The 16,036-nt window shown below is 37.3% G+C and overlaps 1 protein-coding gene and 1 long non-coding RNA gene across 3 annotated transcripts in view; one reads left to right on the top strand and one right to left on the bottom strand.

Moving 5' to 3' along the window:
* Window positions 1–12,504, bottom strand: part of znf385b (zinc finger protein 385B) — a 67,352-nt gene extending 54,848 nt beyond the window's left edge. Inside the window, exon 1 of one of the 2 annotated variants that reach the window (XM_011489282.4) lies at window positions 12,253–12,504. The gene's annotated coding sequence lies outside the window, so the exon portion shown is untranslated. Of the gene's footprint in view, window positions 1–9,010; window positions 9,151–12,252 lie in introns of those variants that run through there. The other variant, XM_078939684.1, reaches the window with a different exon arrangement.
* Window positions 12,456–14,332, top strand: LOC144988776 (uncharacterized). Its single transcript, XR_013652798.1, has 2 exons — window positions 12,456–12,635; window positions 13,952–14,332. It is a non-coding gene; the product is annotated as an uncharacterized LOC144988776 (long non-coding RNA).
* Window positions 14,333–16,036: the final 1,704 nt, after the last annotated feature.

Here is a 16,036-nt window from a genome sequence, read left to right on the forward strand (position 1 = left end):
GCAGTGTGTGTGTGCTGAGCGGGGTGCGATCCACGAGAGAGAAGGGGAGGGGCGAGTGCAGGTGCAGATGGGGGGGGGGGGGGGGACGGAGCGGAGCACTTAGTTAAATAAAGGGAAGGTGTCATTCCCAGAATAACTGTTTTGGAGTCATTCTTAATCCGCTCTGGAGGTTGAGGGTTTCGAACGGGAAGTGAACCCCGAAGGAGAATTCCCTTCGGCCCTGAAGGAAATCTCCCCTGCGCTTCTGACCACTGTCGGAAAGACGAGAGAAAAGAAAGGAGAAGTCGTCGCGCAGCAAAAGGTTCAACAGTAGACAAAAGTTCACTTTTAAAAACACAATTGCATGTATTAATATTAAACTGACCAACGTTTGCAAGAGGGGAAGGTTAACAAAAAAGTCCTCTAAACATTATCAACGTTAAATGCATTTTCCCCCAGATTGGTTCTGTACACTATGCAGCATTTCATGCATTTACACCAGGAATAACACTTCAAAAGTACACCTGAACATCGCCATTTTTTATTTCACTCCTTACGCTATTTAAAAAGTTATTACAGCCAATGTTTTATAACAATGATTTAAATGCAAACTTGCGCATTAACTTGAGCAGCTATGTTTTCCCACGCTAACTGTCTCTGTTTTGCAGATGCAGCGGTGTTGCTTTTCTTCTGGAATATGTGCTCATATTCACTGTAACTCTGCAGCAGCACGTCAAGTTCAGCTGGCGAAAAATACGCAGACCTCTTTTTTTCACGGTTGCCATGGTGACTCGTGATATCTGCGCTCCATTGATAATGGCTTCTTATAGACGCAGTGCGCACGCTCACCTCCGAATCAGTCCACTCAGAGTTGATTGATCTAACTCGGATCAGCTTCTCTGAAACAGAAAACTCAGAGTTGTTAATCTCCCGATTGACCAACTCAGAGTTCAAGTTCAACCTCAGAGTTGGTTGAACCTCCTTTCTGAAACAGGCCCCAGATCTGCTTCTCTTCAAAACTGTGTTTCTACACTCCGATTTCTTTTGGAATGTGAGTTATTTCTTCTCTTTTTGCCTTCTCATCCATCTTCTATGGGTTAATCACAGCTGTCAATAAGATTTGAATGAATGCTTCAGATCTTGCTGCTTGTATTTATATGACAGAAATTGTAACAATATAACTATATATGTTGGATAACAATTTAAAAAGACTGCAAAGATTTGAACTTGAATGGACTTCTTTGTGTGATAACCTCTAGCGCAGCCCTTTTTAAAGGAAAAAAGTTTCCATAATTGGATTTGTGAGGATGTGTGTCCATAATAAAGTTTCCTTTTTTACTTTTTCTTGATCTCATGTTCTTGCTATCTTACACGGCTTTGCCCTGTTCATGTTCACACCTGGTTTCAGTTACTAATCACAATCATCCGTTAATTGCTCCCTCCATAGATTTAAGTCCAGCCTTTGTGTTGCTCATCTGACCTTCTGTCAACCTTTATTAATTTATTTACTTATTTTTTCCCCATCTTGGCTAATTGTTGCCTTGTCAGGGCAAATTTCTAAGATTGCTCCACTCATAATTCAGTTAATTCCTGTTTTTATTATTATTTCTGTATATTAAAAATAAAAAAAAAGTTCCAGTCATCCAAAAGGAAGATTGGAACAGGATTTATTAACATTCTCCACTCCTAGGAGAGTAGTCATATGTGATGTGCTAAAACCACTTATCCACTAAGGAACGTTAAAATAAAACAAGCTCACTAATAAGAAACGTTCAGCATTACATCTTACTTTATACCTGGGTTTCAAATGACTTCACGCTTGATCTTTTTTTTAATCTAATCATTTTCACAAGCAGGGTTTGTAATCTTTCTACAGCAAACATTCATCCTGTTACAAAAACAGGCAAACGGCTGGATCCAAGCGCAGCAGGTTTATTAGCTCAGCTAAAAGTCCACAAAGCTGAATCAGGGTCAGGCAGGCAGGGGTAAATAACAGGCATAGGATCATCAGAGAAGAGACAGAGTAGTCAGGATCCAGGCAAGGTTCAGGGCAGGCAAACAGAGTCAGGAGACAGGAGCTCAGCTCCAAATAACAAAAAAAAAAACAATAATACTTTGGATTGAGCTCAGTGCAGTCCCTAAGTGTGCTGTGGTTGGTTGAGTGAATGAGAGTCAGGTGTGCAGCATCCAGGAATTGTGGCTGGAACTCTGGGGATCGTTCCTCCTGGTGACCAGAGGGGGAGACAGAGTTCTGACTTCTGACATATCCGTTCATTTCTGCACCCACATTGTCTAAGGACTACAGGGGCTTGGAAGCCAGCCCTAGATTTCTTTGTTGAAGTTGGGGTACACCTTACAGTCCTACATCGATCATATTTGATCTATTGTAAAAGCATTCCCAGTGGTCTTTTAATTATGATTATGGCATCTTTAGCCAAAATTTTAAAAACCTGTGACGTTCTGTGACGTTTCCGCAGAGCGCCAGCAGTTCAGAAGAAATTCGCCTCTCAGTTGTGGCCAGGACATTTGGCATGGAGAAAGCTTACCTCCACTTCCCATCATCCCTCTGTTTACACTCTCTTCCACTAGCTTAAAGCGCCTTACAACCCAACCTAATATTACTGGTGCAACAAAAATGGCGAGCAATATTGGAGGTATCCAGCCGTACAGTTCTGAGCCAAATACCAGCTCAGACGACCAAATCAAAGTCTTGCATTAATCTACCCATATGAAAGTGAAAACATCAGAATGAAAAGGAGCAGTAAGCTTGTGACCCGCGATTGTGGCTTCTACACCACAGCTACAAACTTTTTTAAACTGCATTTTTTTCATCTGGTTCTGATTCACAACCTTCCAATTCCCAATTTTAAGCTTAACTGTCTTTATATATGTCCTCCATCATCAGAAAAATGCCACAAGAACACATTAAAAACATCAAAAGCACAATTTCATCAGAGTGGATCTTTAAATGGGTTGTCAGTCCAGTATCGGCAAAATGCACTGCTTCTGCATGAGCATGTGGAATTGTATATAGAAAAACGTCAGTCAGGATTTTAACCAGAACATTTTTGAGATGTAAACCTCCATGCGGATGCAGCCCTTTCTTGTAAACCCATGGGCGGTTAATGGATTTGAGTTTTGTCTGATGAGTTTGTATATACCTATTCTAGCAAGTTCAGAACCCGGTCATAGTATACAGTGATCCCTCGCCATGACGCGGTTTACTTTTCACGGTTTCAATACTTCACGGATTTGCACCGTGCATTGTGTTCTGCATCCTGATTGGCTAAAAAGTCACTCCGCTTCTTCTCTACCTGTGCGTCAATAACGTTGCAGTTTAATATGTACGCGTACGTAAAAAGGCTTGCCAAATTTACATTACGTACGTGCAAATTCTCTTGCAATTACGAGTTTCTCTAAAACACATAATGTCGACAAAATGCTGTGGACCGACAAAAAGCACCTGCGGCAGGGCCCAAATGGCAGCGGAAGATGCTATCTATCGTAGATAAAGTTAAACTTCTGGACATGTCAAGGGAAGGTAAAAGCTATGCGGCTGTAGGTCGGCATTACGGAATTAATGAATATGCCGTTTGTTCCATAAAGAAGGAAGAAAAAAACATTAGGACGACAGCAGCAATTAGTTTTAATAAGGATGGAAAAACGGTTTGCAACTGTCCGCAACAAGACCATGGTAAGGATGGAGTCTGCATTAGCTCTGTGGATTAATTATTTGAATTACTTGTGGATTATTTGACAGTACAGTGATCCCTTGCTATAACGCGGTTTACTTTTCACGGTTTCGCTACTTCACGGATTTGCATCGTGCATTGTGTTCTGCATTCTGATTGGCTAAAAAAGTCACTCCGCTTCTTCTCTACCTGTGCGTCAATAATGTTGCAGTTTAATATGCACAAGTATGTAAATCAGCTTTCCAAATTACGTACATGCAAATCATCTTGCAATTTCAAGTTTCTCTAAAACCCATAGAAAAAGAGCAACGCCAACTGTCAATCACTATGTTCTTCTCCCGAACAAACACACACAGCTGCACCGCGGGCTTGAGAAGGAGAAAACACTGCAGCTTCTCAGACTGAAGAGCATTAAAATACACCTGAGCCACTATTTGTCCGTTTGTACTTTGTATTTTTTCATGATCATTTTAAATTTTCTCCCGTTTAATTCAATTACTCTCGGGTCGCGGTGGGCGGGGCTAATCTCCGCGATTTGAAGCCTTCTGTTTACATCGATGTTTCAAATTATTATTTGATAGTACAGAAGTTATTTGTTGAAAAAAAACGTTTTTAAAGTACTTTGATTTGTGAAACAAATGCTTGAGCCTGTAAAATGGTTTGTTCTTTCTTTTCTATGTATAACAGAGTATTTAATTGTATAATAATTGTTAAAAAAAATAGAGGTTTCTACTTCACGGATTTTGCCTATCACGGGTTCTTTCTGGAACGTAACCCCCGCGAAAAACAAGGGTTTACTGTACAGTACAAAAGTTATTTGTTGAAAAAAACATTTCTAAAGTACTTTTATTTGTGAAACAAATGCTTGAGCCTGTAAAATGGTTTGTTCTTTCTTTTCAATGTAGAGTATAATAATTGTAATAAATAAATAAATAAAGGTTTCTACTTCACAGATTTTGCCTATCACGGGTTGTTTTTGGAACATAACCCCCGCGAAAAACAAGGGTTTACTGTACTTGATGTACTGTATGGGAAAATTGACTTAGTAAGACATAACTCCAAATTATTGCTTATCTTTAAATGATATAACAGTTTTACAATTTCTGTTTCTCTTTTATGAAGATCACATGATCACGTTTACATACGTTCATTTTTTTTTATATCAACTAGATGAATCAATGGCAAAGTTCCCATGACACCAAATCTCATCTTCATTTTATTTTAGTGTAACATCACAAATAGCCTCTGAAGGTATCATCCAATTTTTGCAATTGTCACCAAATGGATGACAGGAAACAAGCAAAAACAGAGTGTTGCTACATGACGACTAAAATCAACTCATACTGGAGCAGGTGAGGTCACAAATATGATGTGTTTCCCAAACACAAGCAGGACTATAGACGACAGGAGTCGTTAAGTGTTTGAGGATCCAGCATGAAAAAAGTCATTTGGGCCGAAAGATGAGAAGAACGCCATGACTTCACTTCCTTCTCAGCATGCTAACTCATAAAACATTCAATGGCTACTCCACTCAGCCAATGGAAGAAGAAACATGAGATAAACAGACACACACACCTTGGTGGACAGCCAAAGTGTCTTAGTGTCTAAAGTATTTCAGAGGGAAAATTGTAGTTTAGAGAAGGTGGAGGAACACCAAAGTGGAGAGAATGTCAATGAAAAACCACACCAAGCAAATTACTTCCATGTACAATAGTCGTCCTTGTTTAAATCTAAATAGAGCAAGTATGTTATTAAGTATGTTTAAGTGTAATAATTGAACTATTTACTAATGAATTTGAACGTATGTGTTTTTTGTAATCAATTTTTATGTCTAATTATCCTATGTTTGATATATCTTTGTATGGATTAAAACTTCTATTGTGTGTCTTGTTTTTTATATAATTTCTGCTTTGATTGCTTGAAATAAACTATTTCCAATCCAATCTTTGTTTGGAAAGTTTACATTTCTTTCAGGTTTTAAAACATTTGTGATGAGAAGAGTAAAAAAAGATGTTGTCCTGCTTTGGTTTTACACACAATGGTTCACCAGAAAGTACTCCAGAATTGAGCCAGAGACAGAACAAGAACCGGCTCCGTCCTTTGTGCTTCACTTTTTTTTTAATGCTGTTTCATGTTCACGTCCATGTACCACAGGCCCTTACATGAACCTAACATGCAGTAGACTCTCAGAAAACCTTGAACAGAGTCACTGGATGTAACTAATGAGATTAGGAGCAGGAAGCCTGTTCTTTCTTCCACTGATGGACGGGACATACAGTAGTCTGCTAAGCTAAGCTAAATAGAGACTGATGTGAAAGTGGTACCTATCATTTCATCTGTGATAACAGCAAACAGGATTGCTCATTTTCTTGTGTGATTTTGTGACCTAAAGTCCCGCTCCGATCATCTTTTGATCTATTTTCAAAGCGTACCCAGTGGTCTTTTAATCATGATTATGTTATGAGAATTGAAGAAAAAAAACTGTGTCGTTTTCTAGGACATAGCTTCTGCAGAGAGGCAGGAGTTCATTAAAAATTTTGCCTCCGAGATGTGGGCGGGACTGTCGATGTGTAGTAAGCCCGCCCCCAAATCCCGTCATCTTTCTGTGTACATGCTCTCCTCCTAGCTTACAGCCCCTCACATCCCCCAACCTAACACTACCGGTGCAATTAGATTTAAGTGTCTTTTGTTTTGTTTTGTTTTGTTTTCCATATTTTTTTTATCTATGCATTTCATCATTACTGTAATGAGTTTTAGAAAATCTGTGTACAGTCTTTGTTGCTTTGACTTCAATGCTTGAAATCAATCGATCGATCAAATCAATCAATCAATCAATCAATCAATCAATATTGAGGCTATCTAGCCAAATAGTACTACAACTAAGATTTTGTATTTTACATAAATACAATAAAGGCTCAGAATAAAGTAAAGAATAAAGTCTGATAACTAACAGTAAAACTTTCATGACTCCTGTGTGTGTGTGTGGGGGGGGGGGGGGGGGGGGGGTGTGTGAGAGGGTTCAAGAGCAAACACTTCATCACTGATGCCCCACTTACACACACATACACTAACTCACATGCTAACACTTTGCCCACGCTCAAATTCCCACTCTGAGCTCACTATCATGCACCAAATTGTGTTATTATTACAATCAATCAATCATATTTTATTAACGGCATCACTTATTCATTGACACACGACAGGACATTAATTTAAAGTTTCCTTTACAGAGAGCAGGTGCAGACACTCACACACACTTGCACACAGGTAGCTCCATAAATCACTGCAGACAGAATGGGAGTAATCAGGTGACTATATGTTAGCAGCTTTTTCTGCAGCAAACTACTCCACATACTGCAGCACTGTGCGGTTGCGGCAAAGACATACAGACGCCTACGAGGTCAAAGTACTTTCTGATGTCAAAGGACAAAGAATTATCAGTGTGAGTCTGTTTAAGAGAATTTATTCAGCAGCTCTATGGAGGCTGGGAGTTACATTAAAGATGCAATCAGGAGTATGTCTGGGACACTTTTACAGAGCTTTACTGTTTCTCTCCAGTTGCGGTGTTAAGTTAGGATAAAATGATGTGAGTTAACAGACTGTTGGACTTATTAACCTTAAATAATAAGATGCCAAAACCCTAATTTATCTGTTGGTGACATTGATATAGCTTGCACTTCCTTATAGACAAGCCTTCACAGGACATCGTATAGGAAAAATCCTGTAACATTATTGTTACAACAGGATTTCAGAACTTAGATAACATTTGAAAGCTAGCAGCAGCTATCCTGGATATGAAGTTGTTTATCTTTTAATGCTAAGTTTTAATAAAGTTATTTGGAGCCCATCTGCACTAACTTAAAAACTTGGAAAAAATAACATGATTTGTAATAATTTCACTAGATTTTGCAATTTCTTTTTATTCTGCACTCATGCTTCAAGGTGCAACATGTAGAAATGACATCATTTATACAAACGTAATTTTAATAAGTTCGTGAAAATTACTTTAAGTATGACAGGGATGGTGCCACAATTACAAATGAGTTAAAACGTGCATGCGTTTGATTTTTTTCCTTACTTTAATAATTTGGTATTTTTGTAAAAGAATTCATAAAGACAAGATTTCAGAATTATTTTAAAAAAATAGGATTTAAATAAAGACATACTGAATGGTTTAATTTTGTGGAATTAGAAAGATTTTTTTAAATTATTTGTGTATAACAATCAGAGGTTGGGAGTTTTTTTTTAAGTTTTTTTTTAAATAAATTAAGGGAATTGAAACCTGTAAATACCTATTTTTGTTGTTTGCATGCTTTACGACACAAAAGAATTTGAATATACATGAATGAAGACGCAAAGGATCCAAATAAAGAAAAACTGAAAAGGAAGTGGCAGTGGTGCAGCGGTAGGGCGGTCGACCCATGATCATAAGATTGCAGGTTCGATTCCCGCCTTGCACGCCCATGAGTCGAAGTGTCCTTGGGCAAGACACTGAACCCCACCTTGCCTCTGGTGGTAGGCAGGCGCCTGTGTTTGGCAGCGGAGCCGCCATCAGTGTGTGAATGTGTGAGTGAATGTGTGTGTGACTGGGTGAATGGGTCTGTGACTGTAAAGCGCTTTGTCCTTGTAGGAAGAAAGGCGCTATACAAGTATACGCCATTTACCAATTTAGAAAATAAAAAGGTTAAACTTAAAGATGGCCAAAATCAAAAAAGACATTGTTTAAAATTGGGACAAACTGTGACAAAACTCAAACCTAGGAACTGTTGGCAGGGAGTAAACCTTCCTCATTTCCATCATTCCTTTGTTTACACGCTCTCCCGCTAGCTTAGATCCCCTCACAACACCAAACCAAAAAAATTGATAACTGAATAACTGAACTATCCAGCCGTACAGTTTGGAACCAGATTCCAGGTCAGACGCGGAAAACGAGGACTTACATGGATCTATTTGTCTGCAAGTGAATGTAGAGGAATGGAGCGGAGCAAGGAGCTTGTGGCGTGCTAAATGTACTTTGTATGCAACAATTACAAGCTTTTCCCAGCAGCATTTTTTCATCTGCTCCTGATTCACAACGATCTGAGTAAAGAAATACTAAGAAATGCAATTTTAATCTCTTTATTTCATTTATACATGGCCTCCATCATGAGCAAAGGGCTACAAGAGCATGTTAAAAAAATAATCTTATTGGATTGGGTCTTTGAAAACTTAAGTCAAGCATGATTATAAGACAGGGAAGAAATGTGAACAAGAACACCAACAAAAAAAAGGTTAACCTAGAAATAAACAAAGAAGTTCAAACCAAAAAACATTTTCCCATAGGAACGCCTCATACTTACCAGCAAAGTAGTAACATAGTAATTTAAATTGGCCTTAAGGTCACTGCAGAATAAATTAATACTGCTAACATCTGCTAACATCCTTCCAGTTTTAATAAGATTTTCAAAGAGAGAAAAGGGAATGGATCTTGAATGGAAGTGTCCCAAAAGGCATCCCAGAACACAGAAGACAAGTCCTGCTAGTACTAATGTGCAGTCTTTGCTCCACCAAAACAGGGATGAAGTTGTTTCGCTGAGCTTATTACACCTGCCTACTGTGAGTCCACACAAACGTCTAACTACAATAGATTTAATATAGAAACAACAGCTTGTGCCTGTGTGTGTGTGTACGCGTGTGTGTGTGAGTTTGTGTGCTATCTGCAGGTTTCCAAACTAATCTGCCCTGACGTAACAACATGCTGCTTCTCAATCTGCCCACCGCTGTGGTTCTGGCACACACACACACACAAACCCTGTGTGTTTTCATGCTGTCATACTCTATAAATAGGTAAAATTGATTCGTGTGGAGGAAAAAAAAAAAAGCAAGTGTGTTACAGTAAGAACAATCTATCTGAACTAGAAAACTCGGCTGCTCAGGAGGAATAAATGACATGTTTGAGCAAAAATATTCACTGAGCAGATACGGCTGAGGCAAATGCCTAAAATTACTATTTCAATTTTAGGTTGGGGGCGTTTAAGTAGAATATCTTTTACTGCTAACGAATGTTGTGCCTTTGAGCAATGAATTAAAGATATTCATAAAAAATTCAAAGAGATCGCATATTTCAATTGAAGTTCCCCGCATTTTATATCTGTATTTTTAATATCTTTAAACATTTGCAACAATCTGGATGTCAAAAAAATGGATCTCTTTAAAAGAAACATTAATGAATTAAATTTCTAATGTGTATAAATTCCACCATGTAACACTTTTTCAGTTTCTCTATATAGATAACTATTGAATTTTGTTAGCTTCAACAACTACAGTTGTACACTTTTATTGGACAAACTTGTGAACGGGTTTCTTTTCAGGATGTCAATATTCATCGACTATTTTTCTTTTTTTTACCATGTACTTTTTATTTAAGGTAATAAGGGAAAAGCAGCAAAAAGCTTGAGAGAGAAATGAAGAAAAAGAGATGGGATCCAAGTCAATTTCTGTCACCTATGTGAATATTAACAGCATCCCCATGTCAGACAGAGGTCAAACTCAGACCGTTACGTGTTGTGTGAGTGTGCGTATGTAATTGTGTTGGTCGGGTCGTATCTGAAACCTGTTTTGTCCCTCTTGATGCACAGAATTTCAGTTAAAAACTTCAGTTAAAGTAAACTACAGTTTATTTGAAACAATGACATGCTTTCATGATTTCACATGAAGAAAATGACTCCAATTGCATGAGTTCTTTGGTGCTTTGTGCTCCTTATACTCAACAAAATCAACCAATCGTTTTATCTTAAGTGTTGCCATCGATCCACATGTCGATCAAAACGAAGCACAATCACACGACGATGAGGAGAAAGAACACAAAAGCTCATCGTCGTCATTAAGAAACCTATTGTTTTCAATAAAACGGCACCATTACTCACAGCTAAAGCTTGAAAGGAATAAAGGTAAACTAACTAAATTACAGCTCACACTGGACAAAAGTAAAAGCAGTTTGTGCAAACTGGAAATTGAAACTAAACAATACCAGTGACTTTTGATACACTGTACAAACTAATACAATTTGGCTATGCCATTGACTGTATACGAACACTGGACTGAGTGACATCACTCTTAGAAAATGGCTTCCTTCTGGTTCCAAAAGAAATGAAGTCAATCCAGTTGCAATTTTCTACGGACACCGCCATATTGGAGCCAGGCATCGTCAGCAAGCAGTGATCGGTCATTGTTTCTATGGCAACCACTCTCATCAATCAGGAGTGAGCTTGTTCCAAGGCCACACCCCTATACCCTTTGAAAAGTAGATAATATATGCATCATATGCTTCATAGGTTCAACATTAGACCACATACTTTTATTGAGGAATCTGATTGGTCGGTTTATAACTTGAAAAAACAAAATCATGAAAAAAAATAGAATTAATAAAAACATGTTTTAAAAAAAGGTAGCAGAGCAAGAATGGTAATTCTGACAAATAGAATGCCTAAATAGCTGTTTATTTCTCTATAAAAGTCTGTGGGATTTTGGCTTCTTGCAGCCAGCAGGTACTTCCTGTTTGGAACGCCAGAGGGGGGGTTGTCACGCAGTCCAGGTCTATTACAGTCAATGGTCTATACAGAGGGTGGAAGAACATTATATGATAGCAATGGGCCACCTACCTAAATGTTGTATTTAATGCCAATAACTGAAAAATCTCAATAAATGCATGAAAATAAAACACCTTGGTCTTTGAAGCAACCCATGCAGCCGTCTGTTTATATTGATGCAGAAGGACAAAATATCATTATTCACTCTGACACATTTGCTTTTGAAGACATTTTTCTTTAATTTATAGTGTTAATTAGTTTTTTTTTATTTTTTATTCTATTTGAACTAGTCTTGGATTTCACATTTCTTTATGAAACCTACTTCTTGGTGCTGGAATGCATCTAATTTTTTTCTGTTACAAGCAGACAGCTTGGATTAAAAAATGTATTTTAACTGATAAGTTTCTTTATAATTCCAATGCTGTCGTATGAAACACATCAAAGGGTAGTTTTTTTAAGTAGTCCAAAAAAATGTATTATTTGAAAAATATAAGCTTTTGCTCTCATAGATCAATAGATTATTCTGGATCTTTATGCAACTTATCCTATAAAATGAACTAAAAAAAAGAAAAAAGAAAAAATTCTCTTCTAAAATTTGAAGAAAATGAAAAAATATTGAGACTTATGACGACGGTGATAAAAAAAACAAAGGGAGGACATCAAATGTAAAAAATAATAAGTGTAACATGCAAAACTGTCGAGGGATGCCTCCAAGTTTGATAGAATTTAAGTTCTAAAAAAGCACATTAGAAAAGTTTTATCAAAGGCAAAAAATAAACTGCTGTTTTATTTGACAATTTACAAGATTTCTAAATAAAAAACCTGTTTTGGAAGTTGGACTTGCTTTTTTTTAGTCCAAGAATCTTTAGAGGGATTCGAGCACAGCTGCTCTTTTTATTTTAAATATCTAAGTAAAACTAAATGATTTATTTTTTTTTTTTTTTTGTGAAAATGATGTGTAGCATTAGGGAAATAATAAAAAAAAATTAGTCTAGAGGAGCAAGGTGACTTACCGGAGAAGGATGGAAGAAAGTAGAGTCCTGTTGGTTTGACGCGCTGAAAACAAAACACGCGTTTGTCCGTCTGTCTGTCAGTCACCTGGAAATGATTCTGAGTTCGGAACCGGAACGGGTTCTACAAACATCCGAATCCGCGTCTGGTCGACACAATCAGTCATCGGTCCTACGAACATTCATCCTCCCGCGCGGACGCAGCCGAACTCTGCCGGAGCAGAGCGGAGTGAAATCCACACGCGCATGCGCATGAGGACGCAACACCTTCCCCAAACAAACTCCTCTGCTCTGCGTCTCATCTCTGTCCCGCACCAAAGGACCTTACCACTGACCAAATGCTGGGATGAAAGCTTTAACATGAGCAGAACTCCTGACAAAGACAGGTATTTGATTAAACTACCTTTTACTTGTGGAACTGTTAGTAATAAAACATACAGCCACGAAGCCAACAACCTAAATGTACCTGCTTGGGGTGTTGACATGTGAACAGCTGATAAGATCCAGATGAGATGACACTGAAAATAGTGGCTGTAGTGTAAAATGTCATGCTGTGTTTACTGTCAACTCACCTGGCTCAAGTATGAAGAAGGATCGTGAAGCCGGAACCAGAACAGCTGATGGTTGAAATCTTTTTTGACCCTACATTGTTGTGTCATATTTGATATTGGCATTTCAGAGACTCCCTATCTCATTAACGTAATCAGCATTTTCCTTAAAATCCCATTGTTTATAAGTTTGTCCATGTCTTCTGCCCTGCAGTGGATTATCATTCCACAAGAGAAAGTACAAAGGCTTTTTTTTTATTTATGTTGCTCATTTCAAAACGGCTACTTCCATGAAATGGACATTGTAGACGACTGTGAAAAAAACCCTCAAAGGTCAAATGTCATCACCCATCAACCCATTTTTTTTAACATTTTATTTTGATTTCTGGAAAATACTTTTTTTTTTTCGAAATGTTTCCTTTTTATTTTTGGAATTGCATTTGGATTTCTGGACTTTGCTTTTGATGTCTAAAATGTTCTTTTATTATTTTGTTTTGCTTTTTAAATTGTCGTTGTGATCTTTAAGTTTTTGTGTCAAGTGATTTGTTGGTGTGATTTGCACTTCAAGCCCACAGTATTTTTGATTCTTGAACTAACATTGTTGTGTGCAAAACTTACCACGTCACTTAAAGTATCAAACAATCTACATCTCTTTAAAAAAATGACATTTCAATTTTTGTGGATTTAATCAAAGGGATTAATAGCATCCTAATTCCCTCCAAAACTGCAACTTTTGTCAATTTTTGATGTAGTTGGTTAAGAAGTTGGCAAAACTCTAACATTTGTGAAACCATGCTTTGGTGCTTTGTGTGCATTTGTTTCCATCCTGTGAAGCTGTACGTTTAAAAATAAAGAAATGAATGACTGCTTGTTCAATGCTTCAATATCTAATTATCCTAAGTTTGATTCGTCTTTGAATGAATGTATGAACGTTTATTGTATTTTTTGTGCATTATTCTGTGATTCCTTGAAATAAACCATTTCAAATCAAATCAAATCAAAGAATAATTTAATTCTGTTTCTTTGGGAAATGACAGGTCATCCCCTGTAGGCTACATGATTTTTAGTTTTTTATTGAAATCAGACCTTTGTTGAATCTGCTCTAATATCTAATAGGAGCTGCTCTGTTCTTTTTGTCCCATTTTCTCTTGAAGCTACGCTCCATGATGCTTCCACCCCCGTACTTTGCAGCTGGGATGCTGTTCTGAGGGCTGCAGGAATTATGGCCAAATATTCCAAAAGCTGAGAAGAACGTGCAATCACAAACATTTATTGGATTGCTGCTTGCTGTGCAGCCTTTGTGCTCAGATCATGCCGGCACAGACACACTTTTAAGGCAGATAATGAACCTATTTTCCTCATCTCAGTCAGAGTTTCTTCATTCTTTTGCCATTTTCAGGGGGGACGTTGGGATACTCATTTCCTTCCAATTCTCTTCCAAATGCTGCACTAAATAGATATTGTGTTGATATTGTATTTTGTGTGTGAGAAAATAAAAATATTTACAGTGACCTTTGGGCATGCAAGTGAACAGACATGTGAAGATTCACTGATTTCTTGTTCTGAGTTGACATTGTGCTGCCATTCATCTCAGTTAGGACCAGTTAACCTTTCAGCAGCTTATCATGCTAAAACCGTATTGTGTAAATAATTCTCAAAACTTCAAACTTTAGAGAAAGTGAAAAAATTCTTTAAAAAAATCTTGGAATTACAGAATTTCATGAGACCTGAAGAGCTAAAATTACATTCCATCTTTTTTTAAATCAATTCAAATGTTGGGAAGAAAAAAATTGATTTTGGCATTTCTTTGTTTACTCCAAAGGTAGAAGATGCCAGATCTAAGCTGATTCAAACTACAGGTCACATCATGAAGCTCTCATAAAGGGGATTTAGTTCTTCATGAGACATAGAAGTTAAAATGAGGAGGAGAGAACATACTGAATGAATTGATTCCTTAAACTCACAAAAGTCTGTGTTTTTAGTTTGTGGTGTCTGTTCTACTTCAGCTGAAAGAGTTTAAAGTTGAACCAGTCATCAGTCAAAGTAAGTTTGGGGTTAACTGAGTTCATATTCTTCAAGTGAGACTCCAGGAGGAGGTGATATTCACACTTTAGTGAGGAAACAAGCTCCGTGACCTGCCTGACCTTCAGTGAAATGACTCCTATATTTGACCTCCTGTTAGTTAGCTGTCATTTTTCATGGTTGCAAAACAAAAAATATGAATCCATAGCTTTTTTTGTAATGTTAATCCCTCAAGGTTGAATTTTTTTTTTAAACACTAATTTATTTTGACTTAAAACAGATGCAAGTATTCTGACATTCCCGCGCAGATCAACACTCCTCTGGGACCAGCTGAGTTAAGTGCCACTCAGAAACCCACATTAAAGCAGTTCCTGGAATCGAACCACTAACCTGCAGGTTGATATATGACCAATTGGTTGTTTGTTTTTTTCTTTTATGTTAAGCCTTCACTGGCTCACAGGGGGCCATAAATAGATGTTGTTCTGCTTTAGTTCTGGTGCAGCAAATTTGGTTGTTTTTAGAACTCGTTCTATCACCTTGGAATCAAACCGGTCCATGTGCGGTTGTTGCTTTTACATTTATTCTCGGATAGAATACTCATTGCATGCTCCTCAGTTTAGAACTTTTAAATGGCAGAATTTGTTGAAGTTAAAAAGTAGATACGATGTAAGGTGTTTTCTGCTCTTATTTTTGTTTACCATAAGTGTATATGCTATTATGCAACCCAGAAAATAACTCGGTTCATAAAAATGATATAAACCCCCTAAATAAGTTGTGCTTAGCTGACTTTGTGAACTAATCTAAGTTTTTTTCTTTTCTTTTAAAAATTATGTGGAAATATTAACAAGATCTATGATTTTTTTTAAATGACACATTTAACTAAAATAGAAAGACAATTGCGCTAATTTTCAGGACAAAATTTGACCTATTTTAAATTTTTTAGATTGTTTTTAGATTCTCAGAGTATTCTTCCATACAGTAAACACTAACAAACATCAGCCAAAATAGTTCATTATTAAACTGCTGATTAAAACAAGCATTCTTATTATTCATAAAGTTTTGCTATAACTGTAATTTTATGATAAATATAAGTATCAAGTTTATTTCTGGAGCGTTTTGGGCATATTTTTACTCTATAACTGTATTATCTCTGATTATGAAGTGGTGGTGTCCACATTACAAAGGTGGAGGACAGGCAGATCTACCGTCCACACCCC

Source organism: Oryzias latipes, chromosome 21, assembly GCF_053564925.1.
Source record: "Oryzias latipes strain Hd-rR chromosome 21, Olatipes_Hd-rR_3.1".
NCBI lineage: Eukaryota > Metazoa > Chordata > Actinopteri > Beloniformes > Adrianichthyidae > Oryzias > Oryzias latipes.